The sequence below is a fragment of the Sciurus carolinensis genome, chromosome 14, assembly GCF_902686445.1.
Source record: "Sciurus carolinensis chromosome 14, mSciCar1.2, whole genome shotgun sequence".
NCBI classification, from domain to species: Eukaryota; Metazoa; Chordata; class Mammalia; order Rodentia; family Sciuridae; genus Sciurus; species Sciurus carolinensis.
Window position 1 is genome coordinate 79,792,276 of NC_062226.1, and position 21,665 is coordinate 79,813,940.

The 21,665-nt window shown below is 38.5% G+C and overlaps 1 pseudogene; it reads right to left on the minus strand.

The window, feature by feature from the left end:
* The window catches only part of LOC124964156 (transcriptional repressor protein YY1-like), a 144,080-nt pseudogene that overhangs the window by 114,409 nt on the left and 8,006 nt on the right, over positions 1 to 21,665 (minus strand).

The window sequence follows — 21,665 nt, forward strand, 5'->3', positions numbered from 1 at the left end:
TAGCTAGATTGTTGTTCCATTAGTAATGCCACCCACAGCACACAAAATACACTGGAGGCAACAAAGAAAAGATTTGATGGATTGTCTCTTAAACCACACTGGAATTCCCCCAGATTAGTTTGGCAGTAGTGTATAAGATCTCAGAAACGATGTAGTTTCATGAAACCATCCCAAGAAGCTAAAATGACTGCATTTCCACCTTTTTCAAAGACAAGGGTGTCCCCTTTTTACTCTATAATAAAAATCTCTCCAAAGACTCCTACTTGAATATTTTTAGGCCTAATGCCATTCTGTAAGACTTGAGGAGTCTGGAAAACATATACTGCCACAAATAGTAATACAGCAGTGAATTTTAAATAATCCTGCTATAGTTTGGATCTAGAATGTCCCCCAAAGGCCCATGTGCTAAAGGCTCAGTCCCCGGCTTGGTGCTATTGGGAAAGCAGTAGAACTCTTAGGAGATAGGCATAGGGAGAGGACTTAAGTCACTGGGGTGTACCCTAAAGGGAATAGTGATACCCCAACCCCTTCCTCTTGCACTCTTTCATATTCTAGTCATGAGTTGAGCAGCTATACTCCTCCTTGCACTTTCACCATGATGTGCTGTCTTACCACAGGACTAAAAGCCATGGGGCCAATCAAACTTGGACTGGAACCTCAAAATTGTGAGCCAAAAATAAACCTTTTCTCTTTATAAGTTGATTATGTCAGGCATTTGTTACAGTAATGGAAAGCTGATTAACAAAATCCCAACTGTGTTTTCACTGTGATTCTCTTCATTTTCTGGCTACCAATCTTCTGTGTTTCACTTCTATATTATTTAGAGTAATACTAAATTCTATAATAGGTATATCTTATCAAAAATGCTTGGGACCATTAGTTTCAGATTTCAGATTTTTTTCAAAGTTTTGAATATTTTCAGTTAGATATCTTGAAGATGAAATCCAAGTCTAAGCATTAAATTCATTTATGTTACATATATACACATAGCCTGATGGTAATTTATGCAGTATTTTCAGTGTACTGCTTTTTGACAGCAACACATCACATGAGATCAAGTGTGAAATTTTCCATTTATGGTATCATGTTGGTCCTCAAAACTTACAGATTTTGGGCTAGGGAGATAGCTCAGTTGGTAGAGTGCTTACTTTGCAAGCACAAGGCCCTGGGTTTGATCCCCAGTACCGCTAAAAAAAAAAAAAAAAAAAAAAAAAAAAAAAAAACAACTCACAGATTTCAATCATTTTGGATTTTTTGACTTTTGGATTAGGGATGTTTCACCTATACAAATAAATAGCAAATTTACAATGGATTTCCACCATAAAACTTTATTTCGTAGTTTCATTTCATCGTAGCCTGGCAGGTACCTTTCTTCCTTGTCACAATTCAAAGCTCTAGGATCCTTTCATACTGTGGTTGTGCCAAGCCCTAACAACTTCCAACTTGCAGAGAGAAAAAGACAATGGACATGTTGTACCCACTTCTTAAAAGCAAAGCCAGGAAGTGAAACAAATACCACCACCCACCTTGTATTGGCAAAAATTGATCTCATAGCCACACCAGGATGCTAGGGATACTAGGAAATATGGTCATTGCTTGGGCAATTGCTAAGAAAGCGAAAATGGGAGCACGGATTCTGGTGCAGAGTCCCACATCTCTGTCCCCATTTCCTTTACCTTCTTGCTATAAAATTTATTTTAAAATATATGAATATGTAAAACTATATCCAGAGATAACATTCATTCTCATATACATTGACTTTCTATTCAACAGATGTTTATTTGATAGTTTAGCCTGTGTATAGATCTATATATCCTGGTATTAGGGCTATAACTGTGAAAGCAGGATCTGGTAATTCTCCTCTTAATAGCTTATGTTTAGTTATAGCTATGGATAATAAATAAGAGACCAGGTAACTAATCACATCTTTACATGCTTAGAAGGAAATAGAGTGCCGGGATACTGGGAAGCTTGTGGCTAATCAGAGGCCTGCTTTGATTGGATAATCAGAGAAAGCCCCTGTGAAGACATTTAATCCTCGATATGAAATAAGAAGAGACTATAAAATCAATCCAGTGGTGAGAACAACATATACAAATACATTTATATGGAAAATAGTGGGAAGTGCTTTAACTCTGTAATTTTTCTAAAGATTAGAGTTTTATATTAAAATAATTATATGCATCACCCTATAGACTGCACATAAATTACGAAGAGAAAAGGAAACATTTACAATGGAAAAATCTGGTAGGCAATGCCTTGACAAAATGATCAAGTGGTATGTCACCTATAATGGAATAAATGAACAGCTCTTCCTTTACTGTGATGCACTGACAGCTTTTCAGCATTCTAGCAAAAGTTAAAATTAAAAATTTTAGCCTGAAGTTAATCTGAGAAAACAATCAGACAAGCACCAACTGTGAGAGAGTCTGCACTACTGTGGACCTAGACTCTTCAAAATGCGATTAAAGAGATAAGACAGCTAAACTCTGTGCATGATCCTAAAGTAAGTCATTGATAAACCATACATGCAGATGAAAACAGTAGCAAAATTCCCCCAAAGCAAAACAAAAACAAAAGCAAAAAAAATAGAAAGCAATAGCTATAAATGACCTCATGAAGGACAATCGTGAAAATTTCAATATGATTCTAAATTAGGTAATAATATTGGATCAATGTTAAATTTCCTGAGTGTGATAATGGTAATGCAATTATGTAGGATGAGCTTCGTGTTAGGCAATCTATGTGAAAATATTCAGAGATAAAATGGAAACCCAGGTACGAGGTATATGAATGTTCATTATGTTATTCCTGTAGGTTTTATGTTTGATTTTTTTTTTCAAAACAAAATGTTGAGGCAAGTATTTCAAGGTGCTATGGTGAAGAAGAAATTGAGAATGGTAAAAAGCGGTCAGGGGACTATGCAGTGGTCGGAAGAAAAGAGCCAGAGGTTTTCCCTCAGTTATTGCCATGCATGGACATTAAAGTTGAGATGAGTTGGGGGTAGAGCTTGATGATGGTAGACAACTTGCCTAGCATTTGTGAGGCTCAGGGTTCCATTTCTGGCACCACCAAAAATAAATAAATAAATAATAACAAAATTAGTAAATTTAAGGTAGATTCAAATATATTTTGGAAGTAGAATTCATACCCTATTCATAGACTAACTATGAGAAAATGAAAGTGAAAAAATAATGACAAAACTACAGCACACAGAAAGCATCAGTCTTAGTACGTTCAGGTGGCTATAACAGAATTCCATAGACTAGGGTGATTGATAAAGACTGGAAATTTACTTCTCACAGTTACAGAGGCTGGAAGTTCAAGATCAAGGCAGATATAGAGTCGGGCGAGGACCCGATTTCTGGCTCGAAGATGATGTTTCTCACTGTTCTCACACAGCAGAAGAAGTGAGGGGTCTTTCTACGTCACTTTTATGAGGACACTAATCCATTCATGAGGGCTCTACCTAAAAGGCCTCATCTCCTAATACCATCACCTTGGGTATGAGGCTTTCTACGTAGAAATCTGAAAAGAAATATAAACATTCTTATCTTAGCAGTATATTGGAGTGAATCTCAAATTTCACTGAAATGCTACTACAAAGTCAAGAAAAATAAAATAATCACATACACAAGATTCCCAATGTCCAGAGGATACAAACGCACCTACCAGCAATGTCAAAAGCAGCATAGTAATTCTTAGCACTGAGATTTGCAAAGTTTTTCCTCTGGGTTTTCATAAAGGGGGTGACTATGATGTAAATTTCATCCCTCTTACATTCAAAGCATTTTCAGTGACCACACTACCAGCAATTTAAATTACTCAACTGGGCTTTGGCAAACAGACATATTATCAACGGGCATCTTCAAAATTCCTGTGGAGAGAAAACCCGCTAGGCCTGAAACTATAAGCTTAATGCAATTTGAAGAGAATAAGCAGTTTCGTTCAGTTCAGGCCAACATGTTCCTCGGTGTTTTATGCAAGAGCTGTTATTGCAGTCACACTGAGGGGAAGATTCAATGTGAATGGTAAATTATAAGAAATGCCCACACTTCCTATTTCCTATATCTATTTTAGTTGGTGGCAATTACGATTTACTACGCAACACTCAAAATACAAACGGTGCTATGTGAAAGGATATATCAGTGACAGATTTGCAACCTCAAAGCGTGACTTCAAAATATTGGTGCTGTAAAGGTTTCCAGTTCCGGAAGGCAGTTGAGACGTACTCTGCAAAGCCCCCGCAGGTGAGGGCGATGGTGCGAGAGAGGAGCTGTGGGCACACTGGATGTTGATGTGAAGCTGTGTGGCGCTGTGGGAGGCGCTGGAGCGGGCATATGGAGGAGGCCTTCGGGTGCCAATCGCACGAAGCGATGGCACAGACAGCGAGCAGAGAGTGAGGAAATCCTGCTAAGCAGGGAAACTGAGAGCATAAGGCCGGGAGTAGAAAATCAAGAAGGAAAGCCAAGAACTTCAGGAAAATGCAGAAGAAGGGTTATGTGAGGAGAATGTACGGGCGTCCTTTATCCTCTCCAGCTTTGCCCTGAGATTTGACCCAAGGGCTGAATCACCAGGTGGGGCTCTCATGCCCTCTGCAGCCGATTGGTTATAGCCAGGAAGAAAGTCAGAAGACAAGAGGACAAGTCTAGAGACAGGTCGATTTTTTTCCCCCTCTCTGTTGTTTTCTGGGTAGCATTATGATGACGGCAACATTCTTTGTTTGCCTGTTTGTTTTCAGTGCTGGGGCTCAAACCCAGGGCTGCATGTTAGGCAATCATGCTTCCACTGAGCTACAACCCAGCCCTAGTGGCTGCATTCTTGACCTGCATTGATGCTAAGGCCCCCACTGCTTCTGCTGGGACATGCCTCCTGCTCTTGACCCCGTCCTGTGGTTGGTAATGGCCATTACCAACCATTGCTAGCCCAGGGGCGTGGCATCATTCCTCACTTGTTCTCCTTAACTCTGCTCACTCCTCTGTAAGCAATCGCTTCATTAAATGCTCAGGAAAATGCCATCTAATTCTGGCTGGGATCCTGACTCATACAGGAAATTGCAAGTTCCCATATTCAATTTCAAGGAGAGCGATTAAGGACATAATGGAAATCACACTGAGTTACATAGTGGATAGTCCAGTTCTGAAGTAGAAACATAAATGATGTTTCCATATTACTACACTAGAAAGATGATGGATTCCTTCATCTTCCCACATTCACATTTATCTTTAATCCTTATGACATTCTTATTCTACTTAATCAGTGTCTCCGTTGTTGCTCTTACACACCTGATGTCTGCCCATGCTCAGATCTTTGCAGGGGAGAATCTACTTCTCAAGACAATTTAGAATAACAAGGAATTTCACTTCAGAGCACTTTGTTTCAGAACAGTTGCATTTCTCTGAGTAAGCATTCCAACCTATGTGATACATAGGTTGCAGAATTAAACTTCAAAACTTACTAATTTATACACCTGTACTCACTCTTTTTTTGGCTCACCTACCCTGGTTTTTTTAATAATAAGAGAGAGAAAATATTTGGATAGCAATGTGCACTTTTAAAATATTCAGAAGGATGCAGTACTTGTAATATGGATCACCAGCATAGCAAGATTGCAAACTGAGTTTTATTCACAAAAGAGGAAATGTTACACCTTACTCTAAATGATGAGAATAGTTTCAGATTGGTTTCCAGTCTCTAGGTTTACAGCAATTAAAATTTATCTTGAAAAGTCGATTTCTTACAAAACTGGTTTTGTAAAATTAAACACTCAGACAAAAACACACAAAAAAAATACTTACACTCTCTCTGTCCCTCCACCCACCTCCACCCACATGTGCTTTCTGCTTTGTCTATGGAGGGTCTGATTGTCGACTTTAACGGGAAGCTAATGCACATGGAACATCAGTGGCGTGCAGAGGATGAGAAGAATCTCAGCTACAATACCTAAAATTAGAAGTTGCTCTTGAAAATCTGTCCCAGAAATAAAAGTAATCATAGGACTGTACTTGATTGAATTCAAGTGACACTGTTTTAAGCACAAACTGTAGAAGTGAGGGACATTGGTACCTCTTAGACACAATAGCAGTGTCCCACAATGGTTTGTTATTAAAACTACTCAAAATTCTTTTTAAAGGAAAGAAGTGCTTTTCTTCTCTACCTCTCTACCAGGAGTGATTTTTCTCCCATCTGATATAAATTATGGCTCAAGTTTCACAAGACAAGGCTCTAGAAAATATCTTTTACTCTGTTGGCATTGACAATTGCAAGCATGCGTCAAACTATGACGAGGATGGATGTTATATAATATTAGAGCTATATTGTACAAAGAAAGACTTGGAAAAATAAATGGAAGGGCAGAACGGAATAGTGGAACTAATTCTTGACACTTATACATATGAAAATACCATTTGTGTCATAATAACAAGAACGTGGAAAAATAAAACCAAAACAAAGATGGGAACCCTAATGGTCAGAAAACACAGGTATATCACATGGATGACAGTACTATAGAAAATATGTGGCTTAATCATACCATGACTAAAAGGTAAGTAACTTAATTTTAACCTTAACCAAGCACAAAAATAGCCCTTCTTTCAACTATGCAAAGATCTCTCCAAAGTGTTCTACCTGAGTATTTCTATGTCTAATTCTACTCTGAAAGGCAAGCTTTGAACAGCACAAAAAGAAAAGGAAGCAAAGGAGGACAGAGGAGGGAAGGAGGAAAAACAGATGATGCACAGAAAAAGTAATTTCCAAACAAGAACTTAAATCCAAGGCAGGCTCCATCGGTAAGAAGAAATTATTTTAGTATTTCCTAGAAATTACAGCTGCACTCGATTGAGCAAAATCTGGAAACCATAACAATTAAGGACAGAAAGCTCAAAACTTTCAGATAGAAAGTAGACCAACCTAAGGAGAACAAAACGTGTCTAATGTAACGGGGTCCATTCTGCTGGGGAAGGGGATGTCAAAATCAGGATAATATGAGAAATACCAGACTTTGGGAATTTTTTTTCATAGGGAAAGATGCTCAAGAAGTCATCCAGGAAATGTATCACCAAAGTAAGACTATGGAAGGTCTAATTCACACAAATGATCCCAGTCTGCCACCCTTTTTAGAGTTAATGAGCTAACTCTAAAAAATTCATGCACATATTTTATCTGAAGTTTATAAGAATGCTTTTGATATTGTGCTGGATAAGGGGTAATCTGTCAGTAATTTTTCATCTGGGTTGGGAGGGCAAGCACAGGCTTTGGCTGGGTAAGTACAGCTCCATGAGGCTCATGGGGGAGGGAGCCAGCAGCATGCCATGAGCAATCCATCTAAGGAACAATTTGGTTCTCTTGATGTACTAATGAGGTAGGGGAAAAAGAAAAGAAAGAAAAAGAACAGGCAGTAAAAGCATCCCACTTGCAGATGATGAAATATGCGGGAACCATGTGGGGGAGGAAGGGCCATGTCATTTATCTGAGTGGGGAGAGCTCCCTCTTGGGCAGCTTTGCAGTTGTGTGGCACTGTTCTTTTGGGCTCTCCAACTCCTGACAGATTTGCTTTTTCTTTAATAATACATTGAGTTCGTATAATGCTTTTCTTCCTAAGAGCACAAAGTACTTTCAGTAGGTTTTATTTCATTTATCCTCATCAAATCCTTTGAGTCAAAAAGGCCAGGTAAGCTTGTCTATTTCACAGGCAAGGAAGAGAGGAGAAGCTCATTCCGGTCCACCAGTCCATCCCTGGTCACAGGAAAGACACTCTGCCTAGTTAATGGTGTATCCTCGTCAGAGAAAGAACCAAATGGCTGTGGAGGGAGCTGAAGACCATATTACTAGGTATTCTAACCAAGCAATGGTATGAAGCGTTTCTCCTTCTTTAGGCTTCTAATTCCAGGTTGAAATTGGGCAAACAATGGGCCATAGACAAAATTCAGACTGTTTTTACATGTCCCATATGTAAAGAATCAATTTTTGCATTTTTAAGTGGTTGAAAGCCAAAAGAAGAGTAATATTTTCTGATATGTAAAAGCTATATAAAATTCGAAGTTCAGCGTGCCATAATAATGTGTAATTAGAATACAACCACTTCCATTGTCTGCTTATTGTCTCTGGCTGCTTTGGTGTTACAAGGAAATTCAGGGAAGTTGTGACAGACTGTATGATCATATGGCCTAAAATATTTATTATCTGGGCCTTTATAGAAAATGTTTGCAGACCCTTGCTCTAAGGCAATGGGTTTCCAACTTCCCTTCCTTTTTTCCCCTCCTTCCTTCCTTTGTTCTGCTCCTCTTCCTCCTTCTTTCTCTCTCACTCACACCTGCTCCTTCTCCTTCTTCCCTTTCTTTGTTCTCTCCTCTCTTCTTTCTGAGCAATTAACTTTTCCTTCAAGACAATTTTTGGTAGAGATCTAGTGCTCCCCCTTCAAGGCCCTCCTACAACACACTGCTCCCCAAAGTGGAGCCAGAAGCTAGCCCTGAATTCAAGGAGTCAGGATTTGAGTCTCCCTTTCTCTTGATTTGAACTGAACAGATGAGGGAGAACACAGATCAACTGGCACGGTTTCCAGACTTGGTTAAGGACAATTACTTCTCTGAATATTTCTTTTCCTATTGGACTGAGTCCCTCCAATCACAGGCATGTCTTATTCATCTTACCACTCCCAGCTTCTGGCACTTCATAGAACTTAATAAATACTAACCTAATAAATGCTAATGGATTAAAAAATGAATGATCTATAAGCTCAGTCAAATCAACATCTAGGACAGAATGTGAATGCTCCATACCATTCGCCTTCTGTTACATTTCCCATCTGTTATCAAAAGGTCATCTTTCTTCTTCTGAAGCACCCCTGAATTCACAGATTAAATGGAAAGAATAAACATATATCATCATTTCTCAAAAAATTACAGGTGAACACTTTCTTCTGCAGATAGAAATGATAGATCCAGCCCAAAGAAAAGTTGATAATATTTAGAGGCATTAGTAAATAAATTCTCATTAGTCAACATTGGCAGTTCCAAATGACTGATAGATAAGAAAAAATGAAACATGAACCAAGAATAATTCTTTTCTGTACAAAAACAGGCTGTTACCAACCTACCCCCAACCACGCCATTTTATAAATAAAGTCAGTGACTTATTTTTGTATAGTTGCTCATACACAAATAACTCAACCTAACTAAGCATGTTTTTGTCCACTAAATATTATCAGATTCAATATAAACAACAAGGTTCTTATATCAGTTTCCAGAATTCAGGAGAAGGTGATAGAATGCATCGACATACACCAAATACAACCTTTGTTCCTGTATCCTCTTTGCTAATGACTTTTTCATTATTTCAAATATGATCTTTTTCATATTTGGTGTCAACCAAACCCAAAAGGCGAAAACGCAATCAGAGGTGAAAGTCAATCTCCTGCTTAGATTAGCTGCATTTCTCATGGATTAGCAGATCCATGAGATACAAAATGAACAAGAATTGATCCTATCCTTTATGATGATGGCTTTGCTGCTGCAGCAAAGAAGATAAATGGTGACTTCAGACTGTGATTAACCCCAAATGAACGGTTTCAGTCAGTGCCCAGGCAAGCAAAGAAAAGCGGCTCAGATAAACATGTGAGGAGACAGTTCAGAGTGTGAAGAACTATTCACACTGCAATAGGAGGGAACCTCCAGGGGACACTGACACACCCAAGACCAGCAACAAACAGGCGATTACGATCCCCTAGACCTGAACTGGCAAGGGGAAGGGAGAATCTTAGAGGACTCTAGTGACAGCTGAAGTCATGGAGAAGAGTCACTTCACAAGAACTGTATTAGAGAGACAAGGTATTGCCAGAACCACAGCAGCAAGCAGGAAGGAAGTGATGGTTAAGAATGCACACTTCTCTCTCTTCTCCTCCTTGATTTCCTGCTAAGGCAGGACTGCCCAGAAGCCAGATGTCAAAAGAGCTCAGCCGATACAAGTTGGTCCTAGAGATCTTCCCTCTCTCCCTTCCCCAGGCAAATGACAACACAGAGAAGGCAGGGAGCACATGGAGAAGGATGGACTAGTGAAAAGGACCAGCACAGGAGCCAAAATATGAAGCTTCCTTGTCTTTCACATCCAACCACTTGTATGCCCCTGGCTTTTCTGCATGCATCTGTACTCACTAAGCAAAAAAGAACACATTCATAAGCAGTTGGATTTGCTACTCCTTAAGACGAGAACAGAAGAATGGTTAGACAGTCAGAAGAAATCTACTTGCAATTCTTTAATTTCCTACCTTCCCCCAGGATACTATAAGGAAGTATCTTAGGTAAGAGAGAAAGAGTATCTCAAATTTCTATGATTTTACTGAGATTGAGAAATCTCAAATAATTGAATTTTCACCAATATAGAAGGCTCCTTATGTTCTGGATTCCCTCCTTAGCATGTCACTTTTCTACCGCCATGCTAATGGAAAGACTGATTCACTTCACAAATATGCCTCAGAGTTCCAAGAGATGAGCATAAGGCTAGGCAATAAAGTCCATAGATACACCTGAAAACAGAACCCATGGCTTTGGGTCCTTGATCCTTCACTTTCATTACTTAAGTGATCTTAGACAGGGTTCTTACCTCTCTAGGATTCAGTATCATTATTTGTCAAATGTAGCAGTCGAATGGCATAAATTCTAAGGTTCCTTTTAACTTTGAGATACTGTGACTCTGTGCTTCCACTTATCCTCAGGCAACTGAAAGTGTTGTGTTGCAGAAAGAATATATTACAGACTTAATAGTGCCTGGTATGGGACATGGAGGGAGAGATCCAATACTCAGAATCAATATGCACTAGCATAGAGCAGGAGATAGAAAGTGCAGAGGACAGTCGATCAAGGGCTAATGCATGGTAGACAACTTGACCAAGGCCAAAGACTGAAAGAAAAATGAGGAATGTTGGTGAGTGGGGGTGGTGTGTATTGGGGGAGTTATATCAGGACAAGACTCCCTTCAAGAATAGCTGTTCATGGAAGCAAGAAATAATGTGTGAATCATGGCAACTTTTAGTTTTTCTTGTTTGGAATGTTGCAGGTTTGTCTGTTACTGTTAGCTGTTAACGAGAAATTGGCATATTGCTCCCTAGGCCTTGGTATAGTTCCAATACTCAGTTTTCTAAGTCCATCACATGGTCCAGCCATGGCCAAGAATTCCAAACCATGTGCTGCAAACTTCATTGCATGGTTTGTTTAAATCTGATTTCTGCTATATCCCTCTGTATGGGGATTACTAATAAGAATTATGTGCTAAAGAATGCCTAGTGAATTTACTAGCAGGGAAGCTACTTATGTGTGTGATCAAACATGTACACCTAGCTAGACATGATGGCACATGCCTGTAATCTCAGCTACTCAAGAGGCTGGGGCAAGAGGATCACAAGTTCAAGGTCAGTCTCAGTAACTTAGCAAGACCCTATTCAAAATTTAAAAAATAAATAAATAAAAAGCACTGGGGATTCAGCTCAGTAGTAGAACACCTCTGGTTCAATTCCTAGTATATATCACACACACACACACACACACACACAATGCACTAAGATAGTACTGGACAACATATTGGAAAGGAATTATTACTCTGATTATCTAAAGAGTTTATTCTATCTCTTTTTATGACGGGGTACTACAAAAATAAATGTTAATTTCATCATAGGGAACCTGTCCAATAGTAAAAACAAAGAGGTACAGAGACTATTGCTACCACCTCATGGCAGATCATCCCCACATGTCTAAATCAACTGGCACAACTCAGGCAGACATCCTGAGACCCAAGCAGGTGACTGAGTTTTCCAGGTTAATGTGGAGGGAGCAGTGGACAGCCTGGTCCAGGTGGTAGTCTATGGTTAACATCAGACTTGTATAATACCTTTGATAATACCTTGTCCTGGCCACTGTTCCTTTAATAAACCTTTAACATCAAGGTTACTACATATTCTGTTTCTTCTCTCACACTGTAAATGAAGACACTCCTAATGAAAGAATCCAGGAATACTTAAAAGAGGGGAAAAGAAGTGACACTGGTATTTTTTCATTGCTGAAAGGAAAACTGGAGACAGCTCACTCCCCAGATCACAGAAATCACTGCAGGAGACTGTCAAATTTGACTCTGAGCCTGTGGCCACCCCTAGGAAAGCCACCCTGAGTGGCTACCAGTGCAAACACCATTCACGTCCACCTCTCTTCTGGGTCCTCCCCAGACTTCATGGAGGTAATTCATCTTGAAGATGAGAAAGGAAACATTGCTTAATTCCAGTCTTTTTTTCTCGGTGGTTATTTTTCCTACCTTTGAGTTGGTTCAGAAATAGCACACAACACTCGTAATACTCTTTGTTATAAGATGTATGTGATACTGTTTTATTTAGTTCTGAAATATTTGCCCAGGGCAAAAAGTAACTTTCTGATAATTTAGTCTTCCCAATAACTCAGATTCATTATATCACTGCCTTGGCCTTAAACCAAGGTGGTCCTGATTTGAACGTTAGAATTGTGGCTTTTCAATTCATGACCTCAGGAACAGACGTTACTTACAAAAGTTCACTATGAGGTTTTATTTTGTTTAGGTTTTTTTTTCGGGGGCTAAGCAGGAACGATTATCTTCCAAATTTTCAAACTTTTCTAGTGAGCCTAAATACCAACCAATATCTATAGCTGAATAAGTTCAGAGGAATATTTGTCTTAAAAAAAAAATGTTGGAATATTTCCTCCTTTCTGAAACTTTTGGAAGCATAAGAGAAATCTTACCATAGTGAGTGTCTTGAGAGATCACCTGTGTAGCTACATTGAAGGCATTAGATACGGTCCATAGTAGAAAATAAGTATCTGTTAAATGAATCAAAGGACATTTTGAATTCCAAATTTGTTTCACTGCAAGAAGATCTGCAAACGACACACGTCCCTATCTTCCCTTCCCTTCCCCACTCAGTTCTAATTCTTGTCTTCCTTTCTCCTTACTATTGTCCTAGCTGAAGTTCTCAGTTCAGCTCTCCTGGGTTTGCTTTCCACGGCTGGTCTCCTTTATGTCCTTCACCTGCTCTTTACTTTTCCTTTCCACTCTCAGCTTCAGCCCATTTTCAGGAAAAGTCTTCTGAGTAAAATAAATACAATGCAAGCAAATACACCCCAAATCCATGCCCCATGCTCTCCACTGCCTACCAGATTACAAACTCGTCCATGTGTCAGTTCCCATTACAGCTGACATAAGACTCCCACATTAGTCGGAGCTGGGCTTTTCCTTGGTTCTGGCAGAGACCTAAACACTACTGCTGATGTCCTGTAGCTGCAACTATTGCAATCTCAATTGTCCTTCTAGCGCCAAACACAATTTTCCATAAAATCTTTCTTTATTTTTCTCTCATCCCCAAAATGACATTATCTCTCCTTTCTTGCAGATTGTTCAGTCTCTTCAGCACTTGAATTATTTTCTAAGCAGGAATTATGATGAATTCATCTTGGTAGAACCTATGGCACCTGGCAAAACACCTTGCATAAAATGGGTTTCAATAAATATTTGTTTAAATTGAGTATCTTAATATTCATTTGCACTTATCTGTAATGGGCTTGGGACTCTACTTGGTACTTTTCTAAGTCTCAGTATCATCTTTCAATTCCATTCTATTTTTCACTCTCAGAATTTAAATATCACTTTCCAATTCCCCAAAGAAAACTAACTTCTCTTTTATTGTTTTTTTTTCTTTTTGTACCTTTGCTTTATAGCTTAACCTCCTTTCTTGTCCATTTTTAAGTCTCCTTTCATTCTTTTCTTTCCTTCAGTTTTGCCCCAAACTCAAAACAAACCAGTGTTTCACTCTAGAACACAGGACATCAACCCAAATGATCACAAAAGCTTCTTTCAGTCCCACTACCAATGATTTAAGAAGTTTCACAGCTTGAGAATCTGTTATTACAGACCTAACATCTTGTCTTTCCCATTCATCTTTCTTATTTTTAACTCCATTGTTATTTGAAAGCTGTGTAGAGGTCTTTGGGGCACTGGGAAAAAGAGTGCAGTAATTCATTAGCCAATGAAGCCTCCAGCCTGCGGAGGGACCCAAGAGAAGATCAGGATGTGTTTATAGCTACACAGGAAAATTACAGACTGAGAAACTCCTTTGCCTGGATGCTCAAGGGGAAGAATACTGCCCTGGCTCCCTTTTGTTTCTAGCATGCCTTTGGGGGATATTTTCTATTTTTATCACATTGTGCAAAAACAATGTTACCAGTTTCCTAGTTACCTTAAGGGATTATATATCAGTGTAATGTTCCAGAAATAGGAATTAAGCGAGAATTTTAAAAGAGACAGGTATTACAAAGTTTAAGTTTTGCTGAATTGTTACTACTTAAAGATGACAGAGGAAAGTGTGTGTACAGGACAAATGGAAATACCAAAGTCAATGCTTTCCATGTTCTGCATGTTTGTGTCCCTCAAAGTACATAGGTTGAAATCCCCTCAAGGTGATGGTATTAGGAGACAAGGGTCTTTGGAGAGGTGATTGGGATTAGTGTCCTTATAAACAGGTCCCAGGGAGCTCCTTCACCCCCTCTACCATGTAAGGATGCAGCGAGAAGGCACCATCTGTGAACCAGGGAACAGGTCCTCACCAGAGAGATCTGCCAGAGTCTCAAGCTTGGGCTTCCCAGACTCTACAATTGTGAGAAATAAATTTCTGTTGTTTATAAGTCACCAGTAAGGTATTTTGTTATAGCAGCCTGAATAGGCTAAGATGATTCTGAGCTTCAAGTGGATCTTTATGACACACATTCCAAATATAATTAGAAATGAGTAAAGAAAGGAGAGGAACATCAGTGATTTGAATTATAATCCTCCACCAATAATACATAGCAGCGACTAGGGTAAGAAAGAAAAATTAAAGAACAAGCAAAACCAAAAAGGAAATCCCATCCATATGGGATATTCACCAAGTGATAAAAATAAATATTTGCAGAAACAAGAGAGTACATCTTCATTGCTCTCAATCATTATTATGTATCATAGAACCATAACTACTATATATTTAGTGAAATTCATATTTATATTTCATCACCATTATTAGTTGAATTAATTTGCTCTCAGGAACCCATTATAATGTGAGTCATGAGTAGTTGCACTGATAAATAAATCTCTTAACATATATTGTAGATAATAAGAAATGGCTCCTTTCTTCATACTACCATCCTATTATTAATCCATGGGGATATGAAATTAATGTGCATGGGAATGACACAGGCAGGAGGTTGGAAATTGGGCTTTCTCTGATTATAGTCATGTCCCAGTGCTTCAGGTGCTCTGCAAAATGAGCTTTATTTTATTCCTTCCATGAAGTGCATCATAATATTTTGTTTCATAAATCTTATCATCATTACAAAGCAAACCAGAGGCACATATTTTTATTCCTTACAATTGGATTGATAGGCTAACTGGGGAACTACCAATTAGAGGTGGAATGTTATTTTAGATCTCAAGCAGACCTGATTTTGAGGCTTCTGCTGTCACTAGTTGGCCAAGAGGTTGGGGAAGCTTAAGTTTCTGCATTCTGGACATCTGTAGCTATCTCAAAAGGTTTTATGAGGAATCAATGAGAATATATATCTATACACATAAGCATAAATACATGTGTGCACACACATGAATACCCATCCTACATACCTACTTGTGTAATAGCTCACACATTTTAAGTTGTCACTAAATGTAGTAGTGTGCTGAGAATGTTTTTGTTCTTAAGAAAACATGGCAAAGCATATTATATTTGTAAAGAGAGAGGGTGTGGAAAGGAAAAGAAAGAGAGAAAGGTGTTATAAACACACGTAATTTTTCTCAGTCCATCAATCATGCAGCCACTGTTTGGTGCTTCCTTTTAGATGCCTGAAGTCAAGTTTTGGGCTCTAACACCCTCTAACCTGCACTAGAATACTAGACTATAATCAATGGTCAGCCTCTGCAAGCCCCAGGAATGTTTGGATGGTGGTCAAGATGCTACATGATCAAAAAAGTTACAAGGCATCTTTGTTCTTGTTATTATATTTAAGCACAGCATTCATTGCTCAGGTCGTTTCCTTGGCTTTTGTTTTGAAGAGGAAAAATAAAACTACTTAACAGTATGTGGCATGTAACGAGCTTGCAAGAAATGTTACCATCACCACCTGTGGTGGCTTGAGTTCTAAACGTAGACTCAAGAAAAGTAGACACACAAAGAGTTGGGCTTTATTTTATATATATATAGAAACTACTACTAACACAACTATTACTCCATTGCCATCTTTTCACCTTTTTTCCTCAAAATAATTTAAAGTTGATAGCAAACTTATAAGAACAGTATGAAGAATATTCCAGAATTCATCCAGATTCACCAACTGTTAACATTTTGCCTCTCTCTCTGTCTCTCTCTCTCTGTGCCTCTCTCTTCCTTTCTCTGTCTCTCTCTCTTTCCACATCCTCTCTTTTGACCTATAACATGCTTTGCCATGTTTTTCTTATGAACGAAGACATTCTCAAATTATCAAGTCCAGGATCAATGTAATACTATTCCCTATATACTGTCCATATTAAGATTCACCAGTTATTTCAAAATGTATCTTTGTAGTATTTATTTTCCCTGATCCAGCATTTGAGAACAGATCTTATGTTAGTTTGTCTCATTCCCCTCCTAAATAAGGTTCATCTCCTTGTGTTAGGAGCTTTGTAAATTTACAGTGCAAGAATCAGTGAAGATAAACCTTTTTTTCCTTAGTGAAAACCAAAATATTTTTATAAAACATAAAAAATTCTTCATAAGTAATATTAATCTAAAAAATCTAAAAGTCTAAAAAAGTCATAGGACCTTTATCCCCAAATTTCTAGTGACTTTCACCAAAGTTGCTTAAGAAAGTCTTTTGTCATGAAAAACACAAATGGCTTTTCCTATGCTGACTTGACCTGTTTTCTAGGATGGTTAGATATAAATGGAATTCCTAATAAATAAGTTCCAGTGTAAGATCTGGGTTTGGGCCTGAAATGGTTAAAAAAAAATCCCTAGGCAGAACTTCATAACTACATATTATATGATCCCATTCATATGAAGTTTCTAGAAACTATAAATCTAAAGAGATAAAAGCAGATTAGAGTTTGTCTGGCACTGGGTAGGGGAAGCTGGCCTTGATTGCAAACAGGCATGGGGAATCTCTGTGGAGTGAAAAAATGTTCAAAAACTGAATTGTGATGAGGGTTATATAATTCTAATACTTTTTAAAAAATTATGGCATTATATGTGTAAAATAGGTAAATTTCTATAATATGTAAATTACATTTCAAAGCATCATGAGAGGAAAAAATGAAAGAAGGAAAGAGAAAGAGAGAGGAAAACCCAGACATCTTATCAATGCAACAATTTAAGGCAATTTCCAGGGGCTTCCAGATAAAGGCAATAGGAGACCTGAGTTGCCTCTGCCTGCTTGTTACCTGCAGGCTGTTTTGAATGATGAGCAAAACTCGGGAGTTACCTAGACTGTTTTGATACCTAGACAACCTTTCTTCATTGCAAAATAGAGGAGGGACCATATCCTGGTTGTTTTTCTATATAAAAATCCTACCTAAATTCATATCAGGAGCATAGGTTCATGAAACCCCAAAGAAAATTATTGAGATGTCATCTCTACAAATGCACTGAATCTTTTGACACAAAAGCCAACCAATGCAAGTTGCTAAACTTGTCTTTCTGACAAGTGCCTGTAGGAAAATGGTTGGAGAAAGCAGATCTGCACCCTCGTCAGCATTGTATCTTATCAATGTTATGTTGAGAGAAAGAGAATCATGCACGTCTCACTATAGAAAAACTGTAAATATGAAGCATTTTTATGAACTGATGACCTTAAAATTATGTTGGTGCTTTAATTTGTTCAAATAAAATTAGGTAAGCTCTCTAAGCATTCCCTCTGTGGGCTGAGGACTCACCTTCTGTAAAAAGCGCGAAGTAACTTCAGTGGAGCAACAAGGCTATAACACTGGGAGAAATGATTGATTTCACTTGAACACCACCAACAACAAAAAAATGTTTAAAAACAGTTTCACGGCTCAACTTTCTCCTTGCTTTTTTTTTTTTTCTTCTTCTTCTTATAGTTGGAATGTATTTTATCGTCTGTCAGTTTTGCCCTATGATATGTCCTCTTAAATTGGATCTGTAAGCCCTTCATAAAGTTTAATAAATCTTCAGCATTTCACCCTAAGGAAATTATATTAAAAACCTTCAAATGTGAAGTTGGGCCCGCAGACACACAGCGCTGGGAATTTTATCACCATAATCAGCGTGTAATGAAAGCCTCTGTCGCTGTTCCTTCCCAATCATAATCTGCCTGTCTTTATGAAAAAAGGGGGGTTTGTCTGGGTTCATCTGCAAGCTTTAATTGGAAGATGTCTTCATTTCATTCCAGCCTACTGGGATAATAACTCAGCCCCGTGTTTAAACACAGGCCCTTGCCGCTGATATTTTTTCATTTAGTAAAGCATGTCTCTTTAAATGATTTAGCAAATCATCATGAATGCCAAGCCAGGGTGATTGGCAGCTCATTGCTGGTGCACCATTTGCATGACATTTGTTCTTCAGCTAAGAAAGCTGCGCAGGTAAACAAGCAGGCCCCGCACTGACTCCCTTTGAGTCCCTTCCTGTTTATTTTCTCATAATCAAATGACATTTATAGAGAGGCAAATGCAGCTGCACATATATGAGGGAAATGCAATCAGGCTAAACATGATGACTTCATTCAGGTGATATTTTGATTAATGAAAGGACATTTTATGACATAGGGGGCTTTTTTATGGAGCAATCTGGCAAATTCCCTTTTGTGTAACTAATACTTTATATTTTATCTATATTTTAATGTAAAGTCTGGACTGGAATAATTGGTAGACTGGTGTTCACTTAGGAGAGTTTTGTTAACACCCCGGAAGGCTTCTAGCAAGAGATGCAAGACAACCTTCTTTGTCCCTTTCAGATGAAAACAGCATTTTCTCCCTTCAAAGGCAAAAAAGAAAGAAACAAGATGATATGATATAAAGCTACTTTATGGCATCCATGAATGTGGAAAACTAAAGAAGATTTTAGAAGGGAAGTTATTTTACAAATAAGAGTTTTATACATATTCTCTGGCTCGTTGTCCTACCAAGGAATATGAACGATAACAAATTAGACTATTTTAAATTATTTCTTTAAGAATTTTAATAACAACATAAAACGCTTCTATAATTTATATAGTTGAGGAAAGTACCAGAGAGCAAATTCCACTTTAGCAGGTTTACTAGAAATGGAGGCGTGCACTGGATTTACAGAAAGAAGTGCTCCTTCATTCCTAGAAGATGTTCATCCTATACAGTACAAGCATAGAAAATCTTTGAGAACTTCCTCAGCTTATTGGTGAGGACAGGGATGGGCTATCCTTTCCACTAGATAATAAAGACACATTTTCACAACCAGCTGCCCCATTCCTTTTAAAGAGCACCTCAAAGAACTCACGACCACTGGATTCTTAATGGACTAAAACAATCACTCTTAAAAAAAAAAAAAAAAAAAAAAGTGTTATCCTTCTCATCACTTCTCTGAGAGAAGAATGGAGAAGTAGTCCAATTTTAGGACAAAAGGCAGTTAGTTCTAAGCAACTCAAGTTTTATTTTATTTTTGCATCATTATGATTTTAAGCTCCTATTCTGATAGGCTCACCTCTGGGCTTGCTTTCTCTTTATTGTCTATGAACCTGAAATGATAAGGAATGATTCATCCAAACCACAGGTCCTAGATTCCCTTAGTTCCATCAAGGCTGACAAGAAAAATGCTCAGCAACCCAATGCTTAAAGATGGGCAAATCCTAGCTATTTTGGAACTGGTAGAGGGAGAAAAATTTAAGGGCCCTGGGGTAAAAAGAGAAATGGCAGCCTAACATGGACATGGCTGCAGTCCCTACTGGTCTTTTTTTTTTTTTTTTTTTCATTTTCTTTTTAATTGACAAATAATAATTGTGCATATTTATGTGTGTACTTGTTAGTTTTGCATTGTTGTGACCAAAATACCTGACGAGAACAATTTCAGGGAGAGAGTTTATTTTGGCTGGTGGTTTCAGAGATTTAGTTCGTGGTTGGCTGACTCCACAGCTCTGAGCCCAAGGTCAGGCAGAACATCATGGTAAAAGGTTGTGGCAAAGGCAAGCTGCTCCATTCAAGACTGCCAGGAAGCAGAAAGAGGAGAAGGGACCACAGGGAAAATGTACCTTCCAGGGCTCACCAATGTGATCCACCTTCTGTAGCCATACTCCACCTGCCCACAGTTATCACCCAGTCAGTCCATTCAAACTAGGATGAACTGATTAATTCGTAGATCTCCAAGTTCAATCACTTCACCTCTGAACATTCCTGTATTAACACAGGAGCTTGGGGGCCAGTTGGGGGCACCTCCTATCCAAACCATAACATTAGAGTACACTGTGACATTTCAATAAATGGATACAACAGTTAATGATCAGGTCTGATAACTGGTATGACCATCACCTCAAACATTTATCATTTTCTCATGTTAGAAACATTCAGAATTCTCTCTACTAGCTATCTTGAACTATACAATTAATTGTTGTCAACCATAGTTATCCAACTATATTCTAGAACATTAGAAGTTATCCATCCTATCTGACTGCATCCTATTGATCTTTTTATTGTATTTGAACATAAAAAAATACTCTTTTCAGCAGTCTCTTCCAATCTGAAGACCAACCATCCTAAGTAAGAAAAACATTTATGAGGTTCTTTGTGACTTCCCATAGTTACATCATCTGATATAAGAATGTCTAGTACAAGTTCATATTAAGAGGATGCTGAGCACTCACCCACTACAGATTTACCAGGAACCTGGTTGTTTTGACACACACAAAAGAAAAAAATCACTTTTCCATTGGCAGACTCCATGATCTCAATGTGGGGCACTGTGCCAGGAAACTATTCATGTCCTTTCATGTTCTTCTTGTTGTGCTGGGTTTGGAGTGTTGTGAGAGGTTCCCATCCCTCTCTTTACTGAAGATAAGTCTTCATTGAAAGTGTCTTTCTATTCTTTTTGTTTTGCTTTTGCCCTAAAAATCAAGAACTCTAACTACCTTGCAAGGTATCTGATTCAGACTAGGTGATGGAAATACCATAGTGATTGTAAGACTTAGACTTCTTTCAGTGAAGTAAGAGGTTATCTTGAGGGATTGATGAGGCATGTGTGGATAACGATACTGGGGGATAATTATAACCTCAATTTATCTAAGTTATGAAGACTGTAGACTTCTGAGGAGTCTATGACTGACCTGAGACTGAACCTGATCCCATCTTCCCCCATGGCGAGATTGGATTAGCGCTCATCTTCAATAACGGTTCTGTGGTGTGTGCCCCATTTTAAACAGTGAGAAGCTGAAAGCCAGGGTCGACATCCCATTCAGCTGTAAGTCAGTTATCAATGTACTGCCTGTCAGCTCCAAATACATCCTTCAGTATATGCCATGATAAACCACAGAATCCCTGTAAGCATTTCTCCTTTAAAGTGAGTGTGATGTTAAGCCTTCTCAGTAGAGGGCGCTAGAGGACCCTACAGGGGTGGGGCTTCTGGTAGGGGAGGGCAGGAGAGTCAGTATTACTCAGGGTTGCCTGCCAGAGCCACAGACAGAACA